At 43.5% G+C, this 10,883-nt stretch overlaps 1 non-coding gene across 1 annotated transcript; it reads left to right on the top strand.

The window, feature by feature from the left end:
* The first annotated feature begins 4,716 nt into the window (after nt 1-4,716).
* On the top strand, nt 4,717-4,823 carry LOC111725461. The gene has a single exon (XR_002773523.1). It is a non-coding gene; the product is annotated as a U6 spliceosomal RNA (small nuclear RNA).
* The last annotated feature ends 6,060 nt before the right edge of the window (nt 4,824-10,883 follow it).

Here is a 10,883-nt window from a genome sequence, read left to right as displayed (position 1 = left end):
GGGGTCTGTTGTTATTTCATCTTTACCATTTCTGATTGATGAGATTAGAGATTTTACTCTTTTTTTCTTGCTTAGGCTGGCCAAAGGTTTATTTATTTTATTGACCTTTTCAAAAAACCAACTTTTAAATTTATTGATCTGATACAGAATATAACAATTGGCATGACAAAGCAATTGTATTGCTATACATTAGCAACAAACATTGCTATTGGAGAAATTTGGACTTGGAGAAAATTCTTCCCAGAAATTTTTGTATCCAACAAGGTGATTGGACTTGGAGAACATCCTCCTAAGGAAAGTATCACAAGAATGGAAAAGCAAGCATCCCATGTACTCAATGTTAATATAAACCTAGTAAATGGACAATTACGTGCCCACGTGAGAGAACATCGGACATCCTCATCTTGTGTCCAATTTTAAGTAAATTATTTAGCTACTCACCATTAAGTTTGATGTTAGCTGTAGTTTTTTTGTACATGCCCTTTATCAGATTGAGAATGTATCCTTAGTTTGCTAAGAGTTTTATATGTTTGTTTGTTGCATTATAAATAGACTTCAAATTTTATCAAGTGTTTTCTCTGTAGCTGTCGAGATGATCACATCGTTTTTCTTCTTTCATCTTTTATATGGTGAATTGCATTGACCAATTTTTAAAATGTTAAACCAGTGTTGCAATCCCAGAACAAACTCCCCTGGATCATGGTGTATTGTCTTTTTTATATATTGCCAGGTTCAAGTTTCTAATATTTAGTTGATGAATTTGGCATTTATGCTCCTGAGGGATATCGGTTTGTAATTTTCTTGTCATGCAAAACCTCATTTACCATTCCCCGAGTCCTGCGGGTGTCAGGGTGTGTTGCTCACCTCAAGAGCTCTTACAGCGCTCAAGGCTTCTGCTCCATGGGAGAGGCTTTGTGCCTTTCCTGCAGAAGCAGCTGCCTCTTCCTCCCTGTCTTTTCCCTCAAGTCTCCCACTCTGCCCCTAGTCTTACCTGTGGGCACCTACAGGAGGAACCTAGAGAAGAGTCTGGGAGTAGATACAACATCCCTAATGACTGTGGGTTCTATCCCATCACAGTAGTCCAACTCATTTTTTACAATTAACTAAAAGTTTAACTAAACTCTTCCTACCCATGAAGAGTTTCCCCCTGTGCTCTGCCATAGCTGAGTCAGTGTTCACGCCCATCTTTTCTAGGTAGAGCCTGTCTTCCCTTAGATTTCAACTTAGCTGCTCTACTCAGATTTTTCTTCCTGTTAACTTTGTTTGTTTGTTTTGAGACAGAGTCTCACTTGTCGTCCTCGGTAGAGTGTCATAGCATCACGGCTCACAGCAACCTCAACCTCTTGGGCTCAAGTAATTCTCTTGCCTCAGCCTCCTGAGTAACTGGTGCCTGCCACACTGCCTGGCTACTTTTAGAGAGAGGGGTCTCACTCTTGCTCAGGCTGGTCTCAAACCCGCAAGCTCAGGCAATCCACCCACCTTGGCTTCCCAGAGTGCTAGTATTATAAGTGTAAGCCACTGTGCCTGGTCTAACTTTTTGTTGTTGTTGTTGAGACAGAGTCTCACTGTGTCACCCTAGGTACAGTGCTGTGGCACCATAGCTCACAGCAACCCCAAACTCTTCTCTAGCTATCTATGTCCTAGGCACCACTTTCAGTGGCCATACAATTTGTAATACAGCCTGTTCTGTGGCAATGCATATTTCTTTAATACAAATTAGTTCACCCGTGATCACCAGGGGATCAACAGGGGATGAGTCAGCATAATACAGGTGTGTTGTTTCTTATGACATGTCCCCCAGCATGTTAATACTTTGAAGCAAACTTTTCAAAAATTAAAATTACTGGGTGCAGAGCCAAGATGGTGGACGGCAGCCAGCTTTTTGCAGAAGCTCCCGTCCAGAAGGAGGCTTAAGGGACAGAAGTTTAGCAAGTTGGCTGATGGTTTGGAGCAGAGCCAGGAGATAAGATTGAAGAGCACACTTCAACCTTCCTGAGGTGAGCTGCGACCCCCAAAATACAAACAAAAGGTACAAAATCCACCACCAAGCAGATGGGAGTCCTCTCCCCCACAACAAGGGCTCGCAGTTTACTCCATGCAAACAAGCAAGCAGAGTTCAAACTTCCTCCCACTCTATCCCACAGGATAGACTCCCTACAAACTGGACCACTTACTCCTGCTGGCATGCCACAGGACCCTCCAGCCAGGCATAAAACTGTAAAACTGCATAAAACTGTATATATTCCCCACCTGCAACATTGAACTCTGAGGAGTCCCCACCCACCCACTTTGAGGTCTGGAGATTTGTTACCTATGGAATCCAGATTCTTGGGCATCTCCTTGAGAGAAGTGGAGGGGGAAGGGGCTGGTGCTGTTTTGTGCTGACTGTGGCACAGGCATGAGGAGAGGAGAATCGGCTCAGGGGATGCCAATACAACAACAGTGGCATCTTGAGCTGCAAACTGACGCCATTCCAGCCCCGTCTCTCTGGGCAAACAGAGTTTCTGGACAGCAGCCACAGGCAAAACACAGATAACTTTAGTAAGTAAAGCACCAGCCCTCAGGAGCTAATACAGCTGAGACAAAGGCAGTGGGCCAGGAGAGGCTAGAATTGACACCTGAGTGTAAACTGCTATTTGTCTGCTGCCCAGAGCTGAATCCAACCTCGGACTTGCAGAGAAATCTAGCCAGACAGAAGCCTAATTTAAGCACGCAAGGCCTCCCTGCCGAACTCAGATTTCTGGCTGATTTTGCCAGTCATAAACCCCAGGAGCAGTGGCCTACTGGAGTGAATAGGGTCACAGACCTAGGGGATTATGAATGACTGGGTGCAAAGTGGGGAAGGAGGTATTAACCTTCCCAGACTAACCCATTTGCTGGGTGGGTCCCTTTGCCCTCATGGAGCGGGGTGGGTCCAAAACTGCTTGCTAGAGTCTCACGCCTCACGGGCGGCAGAGGAGATCCCTGCCCCAGGCTCCTGCTCTGGGCAGGCCCAGAACTATTTGCTAGTGCCACGGGCATCCCACAGGCAGTGGCGGAGGAGTCCTCTGTTCCAGGTAGACCCAAAACAGCTAGGACTGATCTAGCCACTACAGTTCCCCTGTTCCACCAGTTGCCCTGGATAGCAAATAAGATTAACAGAATGGAAGAAAGGAAGGAATTAGGAGTTCAAGAAATTATTCAAAAGATATTTCTCAAGAAATTATTCAAAAGATATCTCAAGAAATTATTCAAAAGATGTCTCAAGAACTCAACGATTTCAAAGATAAAATGATCAAAGATTTTGAAACACTGAGACAAGAGGTTGCAGCCCTCAAGGATCTGAAAAACACAGTGGAATCCCTCCATAACAGAGTGGAACAGGCAGAAGAAAGGATCTCTGATTTTGAAGACAAAGCTTTTGAAGAAGCCCAGGAGCGCAAAAATCAAAAGAAATGGAGAGCAAAAACAGATCTCACTCTCAGAGATCTCTCAGATAGTCAGAGATTTCAACACTCCTTTGGCAGTGTTGGACAGATCCTCCAAAAAGAAGCTGAGCAAAGAAATCTTAGATTTAAATTTAACCATTCAACTTTTGGACCTAACAGACATCTACAGAACTTTTCATCCTAACAAAACTGAATACACATTTTTCTCATCAGTCCATGGAACATACTCCAAAATTGATCACATCTTAGGTCATAAGTCTAACCTCAGTAAATTTAAAAGAATAGAAATTATTCCACGCATCTTCTTGGACCATCATGGAATAAAAGTTGAACTCAGTAACAACAGAAATTTGCAGTCACGTACAAAAACATGGAAGCTAAATAACCGTAGGCTGAATGATAGATGGGTCAAAGACGAGATCAAGAGGAAATTACCAAATTTTTAGAACATAATGATAATGAAGATACGAGTTATCAGAACCTCTGGGATACCGCAAAGGCAGTCCTAAGAGGGAAATTTATAGCATTACAAGTCTTCCTCAAGAGAACGGAAAGAGAGGAAGTTAACAACTTAATGGGACATCTTAAGCAACTGGAAAAGGAAGAACATTTCAGTCCCAAACCCAGCAGAAGAAAAGAAATAACCAAAATTAGAGCAGAATTGAATGAAACTGAAAATAAAAGGATAAAATGGATTCTTTGGGGTTTGGGATTTTCTATTTAGATTTGGAGAAATCTGGACTTGGAGAAAATTCTTCCCAGAAATTTTTGTATGTAAAATGATCGTGTAAGTTCTAAGCAGTGCAATGTGGCAAGAAAAAGAAGTAAAAACACACAGGTTAGAAAGGGAAAAATAAAACTGTCTTTATCTGCAGGCTTCAAAACACCCTAAATAGAAAATCCCAAACCCCAAAGAATCCATTTCTCAAAGCTACTAGAATTAGTGAGTGAGGTTACCAAGGATACAGAATATAACAATTGGCATGACAAAGCAATTGTATTTCTATACATTAGCAACAAACATTAGTAAATTGAAATTACACAAATGCACTTTCAAATCAAGTGCTATTTACAATAACATCTAAACATTAAATAGTTAGATTGAAATATTTTTAAAATATGTAAGGTCCATCTGTAAAAGCTATGAACTTTTGACAAAAGAAATTAAAGATCTAAATAAGAGAAGAGATATATACTATGTTTGTGGATTAAAAATTTCAATATTGTTAAGATATTAGTCATCCCCAAACTGTAAACTAATGCAACCCCAAAAATTTCTAGCAAGGTGGTTGCTTCGGCAGAACATATACTAAAATTGGAACGATACAGAGAAGAGTATTAGCGTGGCCCCTGCACAAGGATGACATGCAAATTCATGAAGCATTCCATATTTTTCCCTGTACCCCAGTTAAACAGATGACCAAAGACCTTTCTTATGCCAGAAGCAAGAAAAAAAAATTTTTCTAGGAGAAATTTTTGTGGACATCAATAAGGTGATTAGGACTTGGACAACAGCCTACTAAGTATCACAAGAATGGAAAAGCAAGCATCCAATGTATTCAATATTAATAGGAAATTAGATGAAAAATTACCCACCTGCATGAGAGAAAAATGCAATTAAATTGAAGAAGGGGTCGGGGGGGCTGTGTTAACCTTTCAACTATTGAGTACAATGTAGGGGTGTATAGCACACCTCCTGGGTGAAGGGCTCAACTGCAATTTGGACTTCACCTATCAAATGCAAATAATGTCACCTAATTGCACATACGCTTATATTAATCTAAAATGGAAAAAGAAAGTATGTGGAAACTAGCATAGCCAAACACATTAAAAACAAACAAACAAAAAAATTGGAGACTCATGCTACCTTACTTTAAGGCTGATTCAAAAGCCACAATAATTAAGAGAGTCTTATATTAGTGAAAGGGTAAATATCTGAATTGAACAGAGTAGAGAGTCTAAAAATATAAGCACGTTTGTATCAGCTGATTTTGGACACAGGTACAAAGGCAATTCAATAGAGAAAGAATAGACTTTCATTGAACGGTGCTGGAAGAATTATACATACACATACACACACAAACAAACCCCCACATAAGAAACACGAATTTATACTTCTATAATACTTAGAAGGGAAAAGTTTTACACCCTAAGTTAAGCAATGACTTCTTACATATAAAACCAAAAACGTAATCTATTGAATAAATTTGGCTTCATCACAATGGAAGACTTTTGCTCTTTGGAAGATAGTGCAAAAAAAAATTTAGAAGCCACACACTGGGAGAAAATATTTGCAAAGCACGTATCTGATAAATGGCTTATATGCAGAATACAGTTGACTCTTAAACAACATACGTTTGAATTGTACAAGTCCACTTATACATGGAGTTTTTCAACCAAACATGCTATTTGTGGGACGCAACAGCTGTGTACATGGAAGGGCGACTTTCCCCATGTGTGGGTTCTGGGGGGCCTTGAGTCTGTGTGCATTTGGTTATACGTATGTGTCCTGAAACCAACTCCCAGAGGATACTGAAGGGCAACTCCATATAGAATTCTCACAACTCAATACTAAGAAAATACACAACTGCATTTAAAAAGGCCAGAAAGTTTAACAGATGTCATCAAAGAAGCTATATGAGTAGAAAATAAACACATGGAAAGATGTTCAGTATCATCCATCATTATGGAAATACAAATATCAAAACCACGTTGAAGTACAACTATCCACCAATTAGAATGGCTGAAAGAAAAGAAAGGAAAAGAAACCTGACAATAACAAGTAGGTGTGGAACAAGTGACACTGTAATGCATGGCTGCTGTGAATAAAATGTATAACTATTGCAGAAAACAGTTTGGCACTTTCTTATAAAATTAAATGTATGCTTACTAGACAAACAATCTCAATCTTAGGTATGAGATGAAAACTTAACAGTCACACAAAAACTACATCTTCGTTTGTTTTCTGTTGCTGTAACTGAATACCCGAGGCTGGGTAATTTATTACAAAGTAATAAGTACTTCTTATAGGCTAAGAAGGTCAAGGTCGAGGTGCTGCATCTCATGAGGGCCATCTTGCTGGTGGGAACTCTCTGTAGAGTCTCCAGGTGGTGGAAGATGTCACATGGTGATGTGGCTGAGTGTCCTAGCTGAGGTCTCTCTTCCTCTTCTTAAAAAATGGACAAAGCAACTATATTGCTATATATTAGCGACAAACATTAATAAATTGAAATTACACAAAACTACTTTCAAATAAAGTGCTGTTTACGGTAACATCTAAAACAAGTCCCATCCCATGATAACCCATTAATCCTTTAATCTATAAATGGGTTAATCCATTTATGGAGGCAGAGCCCTCATGACCCAAACACGTCTAAAAGCCCCCCACCTCTCAATACTGCCTCATTGAGGATTAAATGTGTTTTGGAGGGACAAATATTCAAACCAAAGCAACCTGCATTTGAATGTTTATAACTTGTCCATAATCACCAGAAAATGGAAATAAATCAAATGTTCTCCAACTGGTTATTGATTAATAAAGTGTGGTACATACATATATTGGAATACTTCTCAACAATAGAGAAGTTGCAAATTTATGCAATCAATTGTACACAAACTATATGGCCACCCTGTATATACACACACACATACATATATAAAATGAGTCATACTAAGTGAAAGAAGCCATAATCAAAAAGGCTATGTACTGTACGATTCTTTGTACTAAATGACATTCTGGAAATGACAAAACTATAGGGACAGAACACAGATCAGTAGCTGCCAGGGACGGAGGCTGAGGAGCCAGACTTAATTACAGAGAGTCGTGGGCTCTTTGGAATGATGGAAATGTTTTCTATCTTGATTGTGGTGACAGTTACATGAATTCATGCATTTGCTAAAACTGAGCGAACTGTACATTAATAAGGGCGAATTTCATGTCATTTGGGAATTATATTCCAATAAAATGTAAAGATGAAAAAATCTAAAGTATTTATAATAAAAAGTGAAAAGAAACTTGCCCCCCAGTTTCCCAAGTGACCTGATGTCCACAGCTTGTGAAGAGTGTGTGCCGTTTTCTGGGAGGCAGAGTGTTGGGATCGGAGGAGCTTGGGTCAGACCCCCCTCTCTGCAAAGTAGGTGCTGAACAGGCTTTTCACCCCATCCTACAGGCTGCCCTCCCACCAGTGCCCTGTGGAAGCTGAGCTCCCCTACACCTACTCCCAGAGTCGCCCCCGATGGCATGGGCCGAGCCTTTGTGAAGGGGATTAGGTGCCCTGGGTAGGTGCAGCACCCCCCGTCAGCCTCCCAATCCTGCAGGGAAGCTCCAGTTGACCCCTCACAGTTCCTTGAGGCCAACCCTTTGCACAAGTGAAAAGGGTCCTAGAGCTGTCAAGGTGGGGGTTGTGTTTTGGTGGCAGCTTATACTGTTTTTCAGCCTGTGCATTTGGGGACCTGGGCTTGGAGTTAAGACTCCAGCTGTTAGCAGTCACTTTGTCCTCCCCGCCCACTTCACAGGGCCTGGCAGGAAGGCAGTCCAGAGCGGCAGGTCAGCAGATGTACAGGGCTGCTGAGTGGAGGCCCAGCAGAGAGGACCGATGCAGTCGAAAGGGCCACTGCGCCCAGACTTTGAATTCCCCAGATCTTTGGTGCTAAGCAGAACCCTGCCTGCTTGGCAGACCCCCTTGCCCCTGGCATTTATAAACCTTCACTTACGCAGTGATTCCACTTAACTGCCAAGGAGCTAGGTAGAACTGAAAACGGAACCTTTAATTTGAAGGCCTACGTGAGAAGAAATGGCTTGTCTGCATTCCTGAGGTTCTCAGAAGGTAGCAATGAGGAGGAGGAGGAGAAAAAGAAGGCTGGAGCAGCCACAGATTGAAAGAAGGGAGAGTCCCAGCTGTAGAGCTAAAGCTGGTAACTCTGGGCTCCGCAGTGTATAAGTAATCTTTCCTTTCCAGCAGCCCCCAAGCGTGGCTGAAATCAAATCACCCCTTCAGCCACTCTTTGTGATGTCTGGCCAGGACACCAGGATTGGACTGAGGGAAAACGGATAATTTAAGCAACCCATGCTTCAGGAATAAGGTGTGTGTTGAAAGCTACCCTGTCCTTCCATTTCTGCTCCATCAGACAACAGAAAGGAGACTTCCCGAGCTCTCTGTAGCAGCAACCTGTTGGCAAGGCGAGGACCACCTGGCCCCCGGCCAAGCCCAGCAGAGATGCTGCTTCAGAAAGACAAGTCAGTGAGCATTTGTGCAGGCTCTGGTACCTGGAACAAAAATACGCGGAGCTACAAATTATGGCTTTCAGATGTCACCACTGCCATCTGACATTGTGTTTCAGCTGTTCATGTCTTCATTACCGTGCTGCAGCCTCCTGTTTAGGTGGTGACTGTGCACGAGGCAGATTTATGTTCGGTGGGTTACTGTACTGTGTACACACCCAGTGGCAGTGCTCGCTGGGGGTGTCAGGCTGATTGCCAACACCCTATGGCTGAGTCACTCTGAGACCACAGGTCACTCTGCAAGGCGTGTGTGTGTGTGTGTGTGTGTGTGTGTACATCCCCTCTCCAGACCCATCTTGTAACAGCTGAAGGGAATCGGCCTCCACACGACAGGAACTTTCTCTTTGTGTGGTTTTCTCATCTCCCTTTGCTTCCGTAGGGCCTCCCTCCTGGCCCATCTGCTAGATCCGTCCTCCCCCTCTCTCCTGCTCTTCTTTGAGGTGGTAACTAGACCAACCCAGCAATGCCCTTGTGGCTCCCTATTCAGCTTCTCAGCCTCACTCAGATTAATAGCACAGAAACATGTGCTTGCATCTGATGCCAGTAATCATATCCTGAGTGACCGCGGAGAGGGAGATTAGGCAGAGGTACTGGCCCAGTCCCGGGGGATATGGTTACAGGAAGAAAGTGTTTCTTGACAGCAGCCGCTCTGGCTTCCTCTCACTTGCCCCCGCCTCCTATCCCAGGCTCGTTAAGTCCCTCAGATATTTTCCATAAGATTAATTAAAATCTGTCCCGCGATGGTCTGAGCCACTCAATAACTGGGTTTTGATCTACATTCTGATCCGCACCCTTGGACGTGAACGGAACATATTACCATATCCTTTACTTTCATGGAGTCCCTGTGATTATATACTTTGGACTCGTATCTGCAAAGAGTGAGAAGTAAACAAGTGTGTGGTTATCAAGCCGGAGGACTTAATTCAACATATCAAGTGTGAGCAAAGTATTCCTTGTAGGACAACATCCCTGCCCCGAGGGTCCTTAGTAGGGCAAGAAGCACACACTTATGCAGGGGGTCGAGTGGGATCAGTGTGTTGAGAGAAACACAGCAAGCCCAGCGAGCGCGGGGTTGGTGAAGCATCCTGGCTGCAGAAAGCCAGGGAGTCTTAAGGGAAGAAGTGGCATTTGAGATGAGCCTCAAGAAGAAGGTGGTATTTGGTAGATGCGAATTAAAAAAAAAAAGGCATTATATGAGGAAAATCCAGCTTGAGCAAAAATCCTGGAGATGGGAAGACAGTATTCTGAGATGAGTGGGAATTGAAGGAAAGTGCAGAAACTACAAAAGGGGGAAGTGACGGAAAGTGGATCTGGGTAGCCTTGACTTCCAAAGAGTTTAAGGTCAGGCTTAGGACTTTCTACTAGCCATGGGAGCCAGTGCAGGGCTTAGAGCAGGGAGTGACAAAATGGTGCCTTCTCGATGGAACTTTAGGGAGAGTACCCTAAGCAAAGCATCGGCCATAGACAGCAGGGGACTTCCCACGTGGGTTTTGTCTCCCCTGCAGCTGGAGGCTGTTTCCCCTCTTTTGTTTCTCTTCTTTTTCTCATCAATCCTTCCATCAATAAACTCTAACCCGTCACTTTAAAAAATACATAGATTGCAGAGAGGGAGGAAAAGGGAGAAGAGGTGGATCAGTTAGGAAGTTGTTGCAATGGTGTGGAAAAGAGCAGAAAATAGCACTTGGTGGGCTAGAAAGACTGTGATAGAGGAGAGGTGTTGTAAAGAGAGAGAATCTGGCGACAGCTGGGTTTGGGAGGTAACCTGCTGGATAGGCCGGAGAGCATCCTAGGGTTTTGCAAATGTATACTACTGGTACCACTGGAGAGGAAGGTGTGACGAGAGGACAGATCAGGAAGAGAAAATGACCAGCTCAGTCTGGGCTATTTGGGCATGCAGAAGCGGCAGGTGGCAGGAGGGGGCCCACGGCGGTGGGAGATCAGAGCTGGTGCTCATGAGAGACTCAGCTGTGACCCCACTGTGTGGAGGTGCCGGTGAGGAGCAAGGCTGGTGAGATAGAAGGAGGGGCTGAACGCAGGGAGCAGGGACGGGGACACGGTGAAAAGGTGAACGAGCTTCCTGCCACGGAAACCAAGAGAGGAGAGGTTTCCTGTCCGATGCTGACCAGGCTGGAGAGAAAGACCAGGCGAGGCTGCTGGATTTGTGGCTGAGGGGG

Source organism: Otolemur garnettii, unplaced genomic scaffold, assembly GCF_000181295.1.
Source record: "Otolemur garnettii isolate 467f Iridium unplaced genomic scaffold, OtoGar3 scaffold00041, whole genome shotgun sequence".
Classification (NCBI taxonomy): Eukaryota; Metazoa; Chordata; class Mammalia; order Primates; family Galagidae; genus Otolemur; species Otolemur garnettii.
The sequence above is the reverse complement of the archived record's forward strand: the minus strand, read 5'-3'. Positions and strand labels throughout refer to the sequence as shown.